At 57.2% G+C, this 14,002-nt stretch overlaps 1 pseudogene; it reads left to right on the top strand.

Moving 5' to 3' along the window:
* Positions 1 to 14,002, top strand: part of LOC134429061 (Fc receptor-like protein 2) — a 69,262-nt pseudogene that overhangs the window by 42,027 nt on the left and 13,233 nt on the right.

The following is a 14,002-nucleotide window of genomic DNA, read 5'->3' as shown; positions in this document are numbered from 1 at the left end:
CATTCCCTCCCTGGTTTTACATACTCTTCCTGGTGTCTCCCCATCTTCCTCTCCAGGCCTCCATCATTCCTTGGGGTCCCGTTCCAAGCCCCCCTCCTATCTCTGTGCCTCCTTTTCCTCACTGGGGTCCCACTTCCCCTCTCCCATCCCTCCCCACCACGGGTCTCTCACTGTTCCCTGGTGTCCCCCCATCCAAGGGGTCCCACCCTTGGGGGTGTCCCTGTCAGTGCAGCCCCCAGGGGACAGGTGGCATGCAGGGACTGACTGGTCCTGAGCTACGTGGTGGCTGTGGGTCCCCTGTCCTTCTCCTGGCACCGGGAGGGCTTGGGGGCACTGCTGGGAACAGGCCTGGAGCTGTGCCATGCTGGGGACAATGACGGCGGCCAGTACCGGTGCCGGGTCAGCGACAGGGACAGCGTGGCTGAGAGTGACCCCCTGAATGTCACCATCCTGGGCAAGCAGGACCCTTGGACTGGGGGTGACCCCTCCCATGGCACCCCCATCCCACCTGCCCAGTGCCAGCCCTGTCTCTGTCCCTGCAGTGCCCGTGACCAATGCCACCATCACCCCTGGTCCCCTGTCACACCAGGAACATGCTGGTGACCCCATGACCCTGCGCTGCTCAGTGCAGGTGGGCTCAGCCCCTGTCACCTTCACCTGGCTGCACAACGGGCAGGAGGTGGCCCGGGGTCCCCTTCTGGAGCTTGGAGCTGTTGATGTGGGACATTCGGGCACCTACCAGTGCGTGGCCACCAACCAGCTGGGACAGGACGGGCACCGCGTGTTCCGGGCACTCAGCCCAGAGCTGGCCCTGGCTGTGACAGGGCATAGAAACAGGGACACAGGTGGGGTCACACTGGGTCACACGGGGGGTGCAGGACCCCTGGGCTTCTGGGTGACACCAATGTGTCCCTCTCTGTCCCCAGCAGTGGCTGTAGGGCTCAGTGGGTCCCTGCTGTTCCTGCTCCTGCTCCTGGCTGTCATCGGGGGCTGCTACCAGTGGCACTGCTGTGGTGGGTCACAATGCGGGGGGATGGGGTTCCCAGGGATTGGGGTGAAGACCCCCCAGGGTATGGGAGCCATAGAGTGTCACCAACAGCTCCTGACTTGGGAGAAACTGAGCCTGTAGAGACCTAAGCTTGGGGTCCTGGGTGATTTGGGGAGGTTGTGTGGGGTTGTGCAGGGAAGTTGGGGGTTCTGTCAGGGGTTTTGGGGGAGTTCTTGGGACTCTGAGGTCTCAGTGGTTTGAAAGGTTGGTTTAAGGTATTTTGGGACTTTCAAAGATGCTTGAGGGTCCCAGGGACAGTCAGGGGTCCCGATGGTGTTCAGAAGCCCTGAGAACCCCAGAGTCACCCCTCATGCTTTTCTTTTGCAGCCCTCAGGAAACAGCAAGAAAGGTGAGTGAAGGACTCCAGGTTTGAACCTCCATTTTACCCCCACAACAAAACCCTCCCATGCCCACAGACGCCCATTTATCCCTGCAGGCCTCCCCCAGAGCCCGCGGCCCCCCCAGAGGTGGTGGAGGTGCTGTACAGTGATGTCGTGAGCACCAAGAAGGCAGGTGGTGAGTACAGATGGGACACGGGGGACATCACCCATGGGTGTCACCCACAATCCAGGTCCCACAACCGGCATCTCTCACAGGGGCCCCCTGTGCCACATCCCCCCAGGTGACCTACGCAGAGCTGCCAGGACCCCACAGGAGGCAGCAGGACACCAGTGAAATCTGCGAGAACGTGCTGTGACACTGAGGGCACAGGGGGCACTGGGGTCCCTGTCCAAGGGCATCCCCAGCTCCCATGGGTGCCCATCATGCCCAGGGAGTGGCCATGAGTGGGGGCTCCCATGTGGGGCTGCCAGGCTCCCTGTTCAAGTGCTCCCAGTGCTCCCAGTACCCCCAGGGGCTCCTCATTTCCTCCTCTGCTACCAGGAGGCACAGGACCCTTGTCCCTTTTACTGGACCCAAATATCAGCTTTTTGATTAAACCAGAAGAAACGGTTTTTGTTTGTTTAGCTCTGCCCTGTTTGGCTCAGGAAGGAGGAGGGTCCCGCCTGGTTGTTGAACCAATACTTCTCAGTTCTCAAGATTCAGAATTCAAAGGGTCACAAAAGGAACAATTTCCAGGGAAAGCACCCAACAAGGAACAAACCCCAGAGGTTGCCTCTGGCACGATTCCTCCACCAGGAGGAACCTGGCAGGTCCCAGAACTTCACTGCTCTGATGGCCAAAGTGGCATTTACGAGCCTCTGGATTCTCTTGTGCCCTGTCCCAAACCCCTCATCTGCTGTGTTTGCCCAACAATGATGTCAGAAAGGCCCTGTGGGGGTTCCAGAGCCTCCCCCTTTTCCAGGGCAGTCAGGATCAGACCATGGCAAAGGGTGGGGTGTCAGAGACAGGAAAAGTTTGATGTCTGGAGACATTTTGGAACACCTATGTCTGGCAGGGGTGGGCCAGACCTTGCTTTTGCTGAGACAGGGCCCCATCTGTCCATCAGCCTGTCAGCCATGGCACACTGCGGACATTGTGACACTCTGCCAAAGCAAGCTTCTGAGTGGCCAGGAGACCACTGTGTCACCATGTGCCAGCTGGGGAGAGGGCGCTTGGTGGCCCAACTAGCTTAAAGGGCAGAGCATGAGGTTGCCTAGTTCCTGACCCTGTCTTCAGTTGAGGTCTCTGTCCCATCCACACTGGAACCCAGGATTTGACCACTCGTTTAAATGAGAAATATTTGCCAAGGAACGTGGGAATCTTCCTGGAATGGAAAGAAGACCCATGCCTAAAACTTATATTAATTTCAAAAATGATGGGTCTTCCAGGCCAAGGTGTTGGAGAATGAATAACAGCTCTTTACTGGGAAATTTATAAACCTGAAGAGAACCAACAACACAAACCCAGAGCTTTCCTTCCTGCTCAGCACTGTTGGTTTTTGTGGCAGTTATAACCGCAGCCAGCAGGGGGCGCAGCAGGGAGCACTCCCGGCCAGCAGGGGGCGCCCCGGTCCAGCTCCATCCCCTCAGGGGCCATGGCGGCCTCGGACGGGAGGGAGGAGGGGAAATCGCTCCTTTTGCAAACTCCTGGGCACCAATCGGTCCCGGCACCACCACCGGCAGCGGGCAGAAGCCGCCAAGGCAGCAGGTTGGATCCCAGTGCCCACTGGCAGTGTAGCAGTGTCCCGGGGTCAGGCACGTGCCCTGCACAACACCCGCAACCACTGTCTATGATCCCGGAGGGAAGGAAGGCAGCGCCTGACATGTCTCAGGTCCACAACATCACTTCTGATTGCTTTACAGCCTTTCATTCCCTTTTCCTCCTTCAGCCTGGGCACAGCAGCTCTGGGAATGTTGAATTTCCCTGGGATGCTGAGGAAAGCTTGTGCTCAGTGCTGACTCTGCCAGGGCTTCTCAGGCGGCTGCAGAGTGCATTTGGATTTCCTGCTCCTCCTGGGCCCCTGCTGGTTCTGACACAGCCGCTGCAGGACAGGAAGAGGAGAGCAGAGGCACAGCCCTGAGGGCTCTGCAGCTGCAGCTGGAGCACAGAGATAGCCAGGGCTGGGAGCTGTGCCTTGAGAGGGCAAAATGGGGCTAAATTGGAGCTGTTTGGGCCAATGATCCTGTTCTGCTCCAGACGCTGCAGACCCTTCAGGAGGTGTTGTAATTATTGTTGGGATTCCTGAAGGTCTGCTGTGTTTCTAAAGCATCCCAGTGCACAAACAGAGGGCTCCGCTGCGTCTCCCAGGGATTTTGGAATTCTGTGGCTGAGGCGGGAGCGGCTGGAGCAGGTGGCCCACAGGAGCAGCACCTGGCCCTGCAGGTAGAGCAGGAGTTCCAGGAATTTCGCAGGGTGCTCAGGTGAGGCCCATGGGGGCTGGGCCATGGTGGGACACAACTTGCCATTCCTGCTCCCTCCAGATTTTGAGACAGAGCAGTGACACCCATAAGTCTCCGAAACCCCACAGGGTCTAGGCGCAGCCTCAAAGGAGTCCCAGCCCAGGCCTTGGGGATGATTTGGATACTCCCGGGCTCATTCCTGACAAACAGCAGTGCTCCAGGAGCAATCAGCACATCCCGAAGGAGCAGCCTGGGGCTGCTGGAGCCCGAGTGCTGTAGGCAAGGATGGCGTGAGGGATCCGGGCCCCGCACAGCTGGCGCTGCCCCAGGAATATCTCATCCAGCAGGAGCTCGGCAGCCTCTGCCGGTGTCGGCCCCGGGGCTGTCGGGGGGCGCGGTCGGAGGGGCCGGGGGGCAGCGGGTGGGAGGGGCTGGGATGGAGGGACCGGGACCCCACTGGGGAGCCCCAGGCGTGGAGGGAGGGAAACGGTGGAGGGGAGACCCCGGGACAGGGGGGAGCAGAGACCCTGCGGTAGGGTCTGTGGAAAGGGGGGACAGCAATGGTGGTCCTGGAGCACCAGGAAGGGGTCCAGCTGCCATCGCGCTGCGCGTGCCGGGACGGTCACAGGGTGTCTGAATCGACTGTGGCAGCATGTCCAAAGCCACTGTCACGATGTGTCGGGACCAAGCGTTGCCAGGGTAAGGCCCCCACAGCTCCGGGAAGTGGAGCGGTACCCTGGAAGGTGTGCAGCAGGGGTGGGGCAGAGCCCTGTCTATTCTCTATGCCCTGTGCAGGTGAGGAGAGCAGGGATGGAGCAGCTTTGGGAACACCTGGAATCCAGACAGGGTCCCTTCCCACCACGGCCGCGGGTTAAAACTCCTGCTCGACATTTCCATCCTTTTCTCTCTTGTCTAAAGACTGAGCCAGAACCCAAAAATACTTTTTGGGATGTTCTAAAGGGCTGCAGGTTTGAGACAGGAAGGAGGAGGAGGGTCCTGGTCAGACTGTTGAGCAGATGGTTGTTGTCTTTGCAGGATTTTCAGGTCTCTTCCAGTCCCTTGCCTAGAAGGACAAAGTGATCAATTGCTGCATTTCAGGACTGGTTCCCCCACAGCTGCCTTTGTAGGGGAGTTTCCAGTCAGTCCTGCTCTGAAAACCACCAAAGGCCGCCTCAGAGCCACTGCTTGGGCTCCCTTTGAGGTTTGTGCTTCTTGCAGGGCTGAGCAAACCACAGGCAGGCCTTTTTCCCCCACAGAATTCTCATCTTCGCCATATGTGAAAAACATGTTCTCTCTCCCGTGAAAATTTTTGAAGTTTAAAAAAGGACAATAGGAGGCAAGGACCATAGAACAAAGAGTAAAGGTTGTTATGGGCGGGTGCATTTTGGCACTCAGCCAAGAGCACACTGTTCTTTTCAGTGATACCTCTTAGATACCTTTTCCCTTACATCAGCCTGTTGCATATTCATCTACACTTTGTCATGGTTTTGGCCTGGCACAGAGCCAGTGCCCCCATGAGTATACCTTCTCCCTGGTGTCTGCTGTGAGAGTTGACCAGGAATAAGCAAAGCAGGCTCCAGCTTAAACATAAAGAAAACTTTATTACCTAAAGTACAAGAAAAGAAAAAAAAAAACCCAAAAAACTATCAGATAAAAAATTGAAAACCTTACAAAAATCACTTTCCTCCTTCCCACCACCAAAATTTCCCAATCCGATACATTCCTCCAAATCACCAACTGCCCAGTCTGGCACCACCCTTTAGAATACTCAAACTTCAGTCCATGAAGAGGAGAGGAGTCTTTCTTGCACCATAGGCTTCCCCTGGAAACATGTTCAAACCTCGTGTGCTTCCATGTCACTCGGAACCCCCTGGAAAAAGTCTTTTTGCCGCTTGTGACATCTTCCTTCCATGCCCACAGTGCTCTCACCACTGTGCATGGACCACAGTCGCTTTTAGGGTTGTCTTTTAAGGATGCCTTGTCTCACTCCAAAAAGGCACAGTCTTTGCTTTGGGACATCTGTCCCCCCCATTTTTTTCCAACCACCTGGGGCCGAGGGGTCCCCACAATGAACCCTCCTGGTTCTGAGGCACTGCCTCCCCCTAAGTGCAGTCTCTGTGTCACAGGAATAAAACTGAGTCTATGGCTACATAAGAAAAGTCCAGCCAAAAGGCCACTCCAATCATCTCTCTCTCCACTCAGCCAGCCTTCTCCACGTGCTTCGGGCCAGGGATGGTTATCTCATCTCTCATCTCTCTTCTTATCCAGCTCTGAGGAGGATCAGCATTTTTGCAAGGTCCCAGTCATGAAAGAAAGGGGTTAAAAATTCAGTCTCTGCCTGTCCCAGAGCTCCGGCACGCCCACACTCGCTGCTGCTCCGGCCGGGCACCTCCTCCCTTGCTGCATTCCCCCCCTTTCTCCTCCTGGGCTGGCTGCTATCACATTCCGTCGCTGGCTCTCCCTCTCTCTCTCCTGGGGGGGGGTACTGCCCGATGTCTCCTGAGGCTCCTCCACCCTTCCATCCTCAAGGGCCTCCTCCCCTCCCATCTCTGTCCAGGCCCAGGCCTACCACATGGCTGCCCCTCCCCCGCCCAGCAGCAGTGGCTGGGCGAGGGAGGGCGATCCGTCCTCTTTGCCTCAAAGTCCCAAGAGAGCCTCCCAGGGCCGAAGCTCTGGTTTTAACCCCTGTGTGTTCTCGGAGGTGTGTCCAAATCCAACTGGCCACACCAGGTGCCAATATCAAAATCCGAGCACCCATTGGTTTGACCACAGCATCCCAGAATTCCCACTTCTTCCTGGTCAAACCACCACACACTTATGCATAGAAAACTTTTTCCCCAAACTAATTTACATTCCAAGAATTGTTTAGCATGGCTCATCCTTGGATCCGCCTTTTTAGAGCATTATTCCTTGGTTGTGCTTTTAGCCGTTTCTTATCATCATCTTCATTTGTGGGCCTGGGTCCACACTGTCTTCGGTCGGTGAGTGCTGATGGTTGGCATATCTGTAGCAGGTGTCCTCATCCTGTGCTCATCAGATGTTATCCCATCCAAGGAGGCATTTGAACACAAGCATCCTTATATCAGCTATTTCACAAAGCTTAATTAACAACAGAAATAAATACTATATCTTTGTAAGAAAGTTACTTTAACATTACAGATATAAATTCCATTTTAACATTTGTGAAAATCCAGTAATATATCTATGTATTTACAATACTTGGTGTGCTGGTTTGACCAGGAAGAAGTGGGAATTCTGGGATGCTGTGGTCAAACCAATGGGTGCTCAGAATTTGATATTGGCACCTGATGTGGCCAGTGGGGTTTGGACACACCTCCGAGAACACACAGGGGTTAAAAGCAGAGCTTCGGCCCTGTGAGGCTCTCTTGGGACTTTGAGGCAAAGAGGTCGGATCTCCCTCCCCCGTCCAGCTGCTGGTGCTGGGCGGGGGAGGGGCAGCCATGTGATAGGCCTGGGGCTGGACAGAGATGGGGGGGGTGAGGAGGCCCTTGAGGATGGAAGGGTGGAGGAGCACCAAGAGACATCGGGCAGCCAGCCCCCCCCCACCAGGAGAGAGAGAGGGAGAGCCGGCGACGGAATGTGATAGCAGCCGGCCCAGGAGGAGAAGGGAGGAGTGTGGTGAGAAGGTGCCCGGCAGGGCAGTGTGGGAGTGCTGGAGCTCTCCGAGAGAATGAAATATTTAACCCTTTCCTTACATGATTGAGACCTTGCAAAAATGCTGATCCTCCTGGAGCTAAATAAGAAGAGAGATAAGAGTTGAGGTAACAAAGACTAGACCCGAGGGAAGTGGAAAAGACTGGCTGAGTGTAGGGAGAGATGACGGAGTGGCCTTTTGGCTAGACTTTTCTTGTGTAGCCATAGACTGAACCATTCTTATTCCTTTGACACAGAGACTGCATTTAGAGGGAGGCAGTGCCTCAGAACCAGGAGGATTCAGTGTGGGTACCCCTCGGCCCCAGGGGGTGAAAAAAATTGGTGGGGACAGATGTCCCAAAAGAGAGACGGTGCCTTTTTTTGGAGTAAGACAAGGCATCCTTAAAAGACAACCCTAAAAGCAGCTCTAGTCCATGCACAGGGGTGAGAGCACTGGGCATGGAAAGAAGATGTCACCATGGCAAAAGGACTTTCCAGGTGGTGCTGAGTGACATGGAAGCACATGAGGTTTCAGCGTGTTTACAGGAGAAGCCTATGGTGCAAGAAGGACTACTCTCCTCTTCATGAACTGAAGATGCCGTAATGGGAGTTAGTGATTTTGGAGAATGTATTGCATTAGGAAATTTGGTGGGGGGGGAGGAGGAAAGTGCTTTTGTAAGGTTTACATTTTTTTTTTCCGTTATAGTTTTTTCCCTCTTCTTTTGTTGTAGTTTAGTTAATAAAGTTTTCTTTATTCAAAGCTGGAGCTTGCTTTGCTTATTCCTAGTCACATCTCACAGCAGACACCAGAGAGAAGGTATTCTGGTAAGAACACTAGCTTTGTGCCAAGCCTAAACCATGACATCTGGTGAGAGGGACAAAGTGATCAATTGCTGCATTTCCGGACTGGTTGCATGACAGAGGCCCTGCACGGGGCCTTTCCAGCCAGCCCCACTCTTAAAACCATCAAAGGCCCTCACAGAGCCGTTGCTTGGGCTCCCTTTGGGGTTTGTGCTTCTTGCAGGGCTGAACAAACCACAGGCAGGCCTTTTTCCCCCACAGAATTCTCACCTCTGCAGCAGCTCTAAAGCTGTCAGAATCAAAGCCAAGGGGGCAGGAGGGACCCTCTGGTCCTGGCTACTACCTGGGGCTGGCCAGAGCAGGGCAGGGCAATGGCCATCCCTGTGCAGTGGGGCTGGGCCATGGCTGGGCCCCACCCTTGGATGGCCACTGGCTTCAAGGAGCAGGAGTTTGGGAGCTCCTTCCTGCCCGGGGCTCCATTCTCCAGCTGCCCTTGCTCGCTCAAATCCTGCAGGGGACGAGCAAGAATGGAGAAATCTGGAAACACCAGGAGCTGCCATCCCCCAGGACAGGAGCCCCTTGTCCAGCATGTGTCCCCCCTGGGACAGGATCCCCCCAGGACAGGAGCCCCCTGTATTTGCCCCCCCCCAGGGCAGAACCCTCCTCCCATGTGACACTCAGCACAAACGGCCTCTTCCTTCTGCTACAGGAGAAAGTGAAAGTGTAGGCAGGGGGAAAGCTGACTCCTCCATCCCCCACAGCCTCCCCAGCCCTCCCTGCCGACACCTCACCCCTGCTTCCCCCACCCTGGCTTCCCCCAACTCATTCCCTGCTCAGGAGCTCCCCAGGATCATCAAGTCATGAACTGGGAGGTTGTGAAATTGAGGGATAAAAGGAAGGAAATGGAAATGAAGAACGGGAAATTCCCCTGGAGATTGTGCTGGCACAGACCCAGAGCACCTCTGAATCCCCTCTTGTTGCCCCCCCAAATCACGGGCAACCCAGCAGGCAGCTCTAGCCCCTGAGTCTTCCCAAAATCTGAGGCACCCAGGGAAGGAGCTGTGACCCACATGCACATCCTGTCACAGTCCATCCCTGGCAAACTCATTCCCCTGGGAAGCTGACCATGGGACCCCCATTCCTTCTCTCTCCCCTTCCCTGGGACCCCCATACTAGAGTTGTCATTGCCCAGGATCTCCATGGCCCAGGACCCCATTCCCAAGGAACCCTCTCCCATTTATTCCTTCCCCTGAAATCCCCCTTTCTACTGGGACCTTAATTCTCCCAGGTCCCCCGATTCCCCCTGCACCCCATCCCTGGAACAAAAATCCCCCGATGAAGGATTTATTACTAATAAATTTATTACAATTAAAATTTTTTCTATATACCCTTTTAAACTTTTTAATCACTTTACCTTTCTCCTAGTCTCATTTCAAAACAAATAAGAAATAAATACTTTCTGATAAATGCACTAATAATTAACCAACACTAAACCCACAACATTAATTATTACATTAACTGAAATATCTCAAATTAGCAAACGAAAACCATGAAAACCAAATCCCTGAAGCCCATCTTCCCCTGGGACTCCCATCCCTGAGTCCCCCCAGCCCTGGGGACCCCCATTCCCATGGCACCCCAACCCCCGTGACTCCCCCTCCTCATGACCCCAATTCCCCATGGACCCATTCCCTGGACTTCCCATTCCCCTGGACACCCATCCCTGGCTCCCCAAACCCCCTGAGCCCCCCTGCTCCTGGGAAGCCCATGTCCCACCGACCCAGAGACAGCCTTGTCCCCAGCATGTCCCCACCCTGCCCAGAGCCTGTCACCAGCTTATGGCCACCCTGCCCCCACTAGGTGCCACCTACACATGGGGACGAGATGTGACCTCGCTTCCTTCCCCTTCATCCGAAGAGCCGCCAGCCAGGGGAGCGGTGGGCACAGCAGCGAGTGACAGCCAGTGCACATGGTTTGGGACACTGGGATGGCCGGGAAGGTGGCGCTGCTCCTGTGGGGTGAGTGCCCTGGGCACAGTCCGCACTGGTAGTACCCCGGGGATGGGCGCTGGTGAGGCAGAGAGTGGTGGGGAGGGGGCACAGGGGAGCTGCAGGGTTCCCTGAGGTTCCCAATGCCAGAAGAGCCAGAGCATGAAGTGACCGGGGTCATGGGGTGGCCGTGGGGACAGGAGAGGGTGAACAGGGCTGGAGGGATAGGAATGTGGGCAGAGGCATCCTGGGGCTAGGGCAGCTGTGGGGACAGGGACACAGGGATGCAGGGATGCAGGGACAGGGAGAAGAAGACAAGCACAATGTGGATGGGCCATGGAGACAGAGGCCATGGGGCTGGCAGGGGAGACCTGTGCTAGCACAATGTCTCCATCGGGACATCTGTGCCACACCAATTCCCTCAGGGGGACAGTTCAGGGGCAGCCCCTATGCCCATTCCACAGTGAGTGTGGCATAACTGTCCCCATGGTGCCACACTCACTGAGCCCTGTCCCTTCTCCCTTCCAGCCCAGACCCTTGGCCTCGCTGATGAGTCCTCGGGGGATGCCATGGCCCAACCCCGCTGTCCCCAGCCCCACACTGGCCCTGGCAGACTGGTGACCTATGTCACCTGCAGGTGCCCAGACCACCCAGCTCCTGGTGGAGCCCCCCTGGAGGCCGGCGGTGCTGTGGGACCAGGTGACACTGACCTGCCAGGGCTCGGGGAACACTGGTGTCACCACCTGGTACAAGGACGGGCAGCGCTGGAGGCAGGAGAGACACACCCGCCTCACTGTCACTGAGAAAGGCAACTACTTGTGTGAGAGACCCGGCACTGGGCTCAGCCATCCTGTGACAGTCTCAGATGGTGAGGGGAGTTTGGGTGTCCCTATCCTGGCACCAACATTGACCCCGGGGCTCTGGGTGGGCTCTGCTCCATGGGTGACACAACTCCTGTGTGACCAGAGCCTGTCCCCTACTCTGGGGGCATCCCAGAGCATCCCAGTACTGGCAGACCCTGTTTGTGGATTTGGGGATCCCTGGTGTGCTGTGTGTGAGCCAATATGGGGGTTGCGATGGCATTGTGTCCCGCCAGGTCCCCGCAGTGTAACAGGACCCCCGTGTCCCACAGCCCCATTTGTGCTGCAGGTGCCGGCACAGACACTGCTGGAGGGGGACGCGGTGACACTGCGCTGCCGGCGCTGGCGGGACAACCCGGTCAGCTCAGTGTCCTTCTACCACGAGGAGAAGAAACTTCAGGAGCTCCGTGATGGGACTGAGCTGTCCCTGTCCCCTCTGCAGCTGCAACACAGCGGCCGCTACAGCTGCAGGGGCTGGGTGAAATCCACGGTATCACGAGGATGGGAGAAGTCAGAATCAGTGACAGTGACAGTGCATGGTGAGCATTCCACAACTGTCACTCCAGTCCCCCCACAGCCTGTCCCTAGTGACTCGGGCTTGCAAATCTCCCTCCCCTCTCCTTTCCAGAGCTTTTTATGGCGCCGGTGCTGGAAGTTAACTCTGAGCCCACCAATGGTTCCCCCCTGACTCTCAGCTGCCTCAGCACCCCCAGCCCCCTGCGGCCCCGAGCCCCCCTCCTGCACCTGTTCTACCGGGACGGGCAAGTACTGGGGGGCCCACAGAGGTCCCCACAGCTGCTGGTGCCCGCCGTGGGGGTCTCCCACTCAGGGAATTACAGCTGCGAGGTGCGCTCGGAGGGGGGGACCGTGCGGAAGAGCAGCGCCCGGCTCCGTGTCACGGTGCGCAGTGAGTGTGGGTATGGGCACGGGGAGCCCTCACTGCCTCCTCGGGTGCCCCGCCTGGGTACCTCCATTACTACCCCATTCCCCCCATCCCTCACTGCGTCCATTCACCCATCTCTGAGTCAACCCCACCCCTCTCTGCTGTTTCCCCGCAGTCCCCAAGTCCCACCATACCCTCTCTGGGTCTCCATACCCGCACTGGGGTCCTCCCATCTCCCGCTCCATGTGTCCCCTCATTAAACTCCCCATCCTTCCTTGGGGTACCTATCCAAGTCCCTCCCCCCCCGCAGCTCTGCACCTCCTCTTGTCTCCCTCACCGGGATCTCCTTGCCCCTCCCTGACCTTCCCCCAAGTCCCTCAATGTCCCTGGTGTCAACCCCTCCCGCAGGGGTTCTGCCCTCGGGGGTGTCTCTGTCAGCACAGCCTTGTGCTGAGCTGCACGGTGGCCACAGGGACAGGTCACTTGTCCATTTCCTGGTACCCGGGAGGGCTCAGGGGCACCACTTGGCATGGGCCCCACCTGGAGCTGCACCACACTGGGGACAAGGGCAGCGGCAACTGCCAGTGCGGGGACAGCATGGCTGAGAGTGTCCCCCTGAATGTCAGTGTCCTTTGTGAGCGGGACTCTCAGACTTGGGTGACCCCACCCATGGCACCCCCATCCACCTCACCAGGTGCCCTCAGCCCTGTCTCTGTCCCCACAGTGCCCGTGGCCAATGCCACCATCACCCTCAGTCCCCTGTCACACCTGGTGCGCTCAGGAGACAACGTGACCCTGCGCTGCTTGATGCAGGTGGGCTCAGCCCCTGTCACCTTCACCTGGCTGCACAATGGGCAGGCGGTGGCCCAGGGTCCCCTCCTGGAACTCAGGGCAGTCGATGTGGGACATTCGGGCACCTACCAGTGCATGGCCACCAACCAGCTGGTGGGACATGATGGGGTCCGTGTGTTCCGGGCACTCAGCCCTGAGCTGGCCCTGGAGGTGACAACTGGCTCACCCTGGATCACAGGTGAGGTCAGAGGTGGGGTTACCAGGGAGTCCAGGACCCCCGGGGTATTGGGCGATCCTGATGTGTCCCCCTCTGTTTCTTGCAGTGGCCGCAGGGGTCGGTTGGGCCCTTTTGTTCCTGCTCCTGCTCGTGTGTGTCATTGTGGCCTGGCACTGGTGGCACTGTGTGGGTGGGTGACCATGGGGGGATGAAGGTTGTGTAGAGAGGTGGGAACGCGCCCAAGAAGGGGGGCCATAGGGCGGCACACAGAGCCTGTAAACTGGGAGAGGCTGAGCCCGCAATGACCATTGCTCAGAGCCCTGGGAGCTGTTGGAGGGTCATGCAGGGATGTTGGTGAATCTATCAGGGGTCTCCCTCTCTGCCAGGCTCATGGTTCTCGGGGCTCAGGGTGTTGGTGCAAGTGGGGTGGGTCAGGGATACTGGGGGGGCATCAGGGATACTGGGGTGCCTGGGGAGAATTGTGTGTCTGGTGGTGGTTCAGCTTTGCCAAGGGTGGATGGGGGCCCCTGGGTCTCCAAAGTCACCCCTCCAGTTTTCCTTTGCAGATGCCAGGAAGCACCAGCAAAGGTGAGTGCAGCCTCCAGCCATGATACACCTTTTACCCAAACTCCCAGCACCTCCCATCCCCTTCCACACACCTCCTTATTCCCACAGGGCCCACCCAGACCCCCTGGCATGCACAGTGGAGGATCCTCAGGCGACGTACATGGAGCTGCAAAGGCAACTGTGGGAATGCAGCGACATCTATGACAATCTACACCAAAAGTTGTGATGCTCTGGGAAGTGGGAGGCACCTGGTGACACGGGGGGTGGTCCCTCCATGGCTCCTGTGGTTGCCCATCCTTCCAAGGGAGGTGGTCATGGCCCAGGGGGAGGCTACACACAGGGAACCCTGTGCTCCCCATTTCCTCTCCCTGTACCCCCAAGGGCTCCCCCATCCCTTTGCTCGTACCTGCAG

This window comes from Melospiza melodia, chromosome 25 (genome assembly GCF_035770615.1).
Source record: "Melospiza melodia melodia isolate bMelMel2 chromosome 25, bMelMel2.pri, whole genome shotgun sequence".
NCBI lineage: Eukaryota > Metazoa > Chordata > Aves > Passeriformes > Passerellidae > Melospiza > Melospiza melodia.
This window is presented reverse-complemented; position numbering and strand designations above follow the sequence as displayed.